We start from the raw sequence: 2,082 nt of genomic DNA on the forward strand, positions 1-2,082 counted from the left end.
GTTTGATATTATTATACTTTGGGCTAAATGCCATATATGGGCTTCGTGCCAACTATTTGAACCCTTAGGGGACCGTTAATGATATTTTCCTCACTGTTTGATTTCATACATATGCTCAGTCATGCCAGATTTTTCAATATTTCAAAACTCAGCTATGTTAATCTGTTTTAGAAACCTTAAATGATGTTTTAAAGATATTTTGAGTTGAGCTGCATATTTTTACTATTTCCCGAAGGGCTTACGAGATTCTAACTGAGTAAGGCTGAGGGCCTATATTATGAGGATACTTTTGGGTCGAGCTGCACACCACAGTAGTGATACACTAATTATGATAATGAGGTCGAGGGCCTGAGATTGTACGCCACGAGGTGGCTTGATATTGATATGAGATCGAGAGCCTGTTTATGATGCCACGAGATGGCTTGATATTGCGCTTGGGCCGTAAGGGGCCCCTCCAAGAGTCTGCACACCCCCAGTGAGCACGGGTACCCATTGTGACATGAGATATAGCCCGAGGGGCTGGTATTGTTCTATGATATTTCCTGAGGGGCTGATTTGATGTTATTGTGCCCGAGGGGCAGTTCTTATGTGTTTACCATTCCTAGTTATTTTTCCTATCTATTGTTGACTGCTTAAAAATGTGTTTTTATAAGATTTCATTATTAAATTGTGTTACTGATTTTGTTATACCTCTGATAGCTAAATGTTGTGTTTAACGTCATTTTATATCGTTCAGTCTTCATTTATTCTTATTACTCATTGAGTTGGAAGTACTCACTTTACTCCCTACACCTCTATGTGCAGATTCGGGTGCTACAGGTCCTGCTACTGAGGGTTGACAGTTCCAGCAGATCTTTGGAGGTTTACTAGGTAGCTGCTTGGCGATTCGCAGCCCAATGCAACCTCCCTCTATCTTATTTCTTTTTTTAATTCAGTTATTTAGTAGCGGAGTAGACTTTCAGACTGGTAGTATTGTTTTGGATGCTCATGACTAGTGACACCCCGATGTCGGACTGTGTTGGCTTTTATCTCCACAAATTATATTATTAAATGCTTATTTTGGGATTTTATTTCTGATTAACGACTTAGTAGTTATTATTTTAATTGCTTAAAATGAATTGGAAGTGAGTCGGCTGGCCTTGTCTTCACGAGAGGCGCCATCATGACCGGGTTGGGTTTAGGGTCGTTAAGCAAAGAGTGTAGACTTTGCCATTTTGTCGCTTTAGACTTTGCCATTTTGTCGCTTTGGACTTTGCCATTCTGTCGCTTTGTCTCTGATATACGTAGGGCATGCCTGTAGATAGAGAATGCGCTTTTTTGCGCATGTAATATATAAGAAGAAACTTGAAGCTTTATTTCTCCTGTACCTTTTTTCTGTTGTTGCTTTCGATCGGGCCGGCTGGTTTTGGTGTTTGGCGAGGTCCTCATAGGCCCGGAACAGGTGCTGGGGGACTCTTAAGTGCGATCCTTGGCGCGAGCAGGTACTGGGGCCTCCGTGCTTGGCCCGACTGTTTAGGCTTAGTCTCTGAGTCGGGCTCGGGCTCGAGCCTTCTTGTCCTTAAATTGTTTGTGCCCGTATGGGCAGGTAGCAATCATTTTTATCTCTTGCCCTTGGGCATTTGCCATTCCAACTATTTTGGGTCCAATCTTCGAGTCGCATTATGACTCGAGCTTCAATTGACCCTCAAGTTCTTTCCTGCATGCATGGGTGGATGATGATGGCCCTTTGTGCTCTAGGTCGAAGTGACCTTACGGTCCCGTAGCCCGAAGGTTTACTCGGTCGGTGATAGTGGCACTATGCCATTCCCTTAAGCGTATTGCAGTGTTCGGGTCCAGTCTCTGAGTCGCGTTGCGATTCGAGCTATAATCGACCCTTAAATTTCCTTGGTTTCCCAGCCGGCGATAGTTGTTCTTATGCCGTGCCCTTAGGCGTATTGCAGATTTTGGGTCCAGTCTCCCAGTCGCGTTGCAATTCGAGCTGTAATCGACCCTTAAATTTCCTCGATTTTCTTGCCGACGATAGTGGCACTTATGTCATTTGGTCGTTGAGACCTTTCAGTATGTGGCCCAAAGGCTTGCATA

This window comes from Nicotiana sylvestris, chromosome 9, assembly GCF_000393655.2.
Source record: "Nicotiana sylvestris chromosome 9, ASM39365v2, whole genome shotgun sequence".
Classification (NCBI taxonomy): domain Eukaryota; kingdom Viridiplantae; phylum Streptophyta; class Magnoliopsida; order Solanales; family Solanaceae; genus Nicotiana; species Nicotiana sylvestris.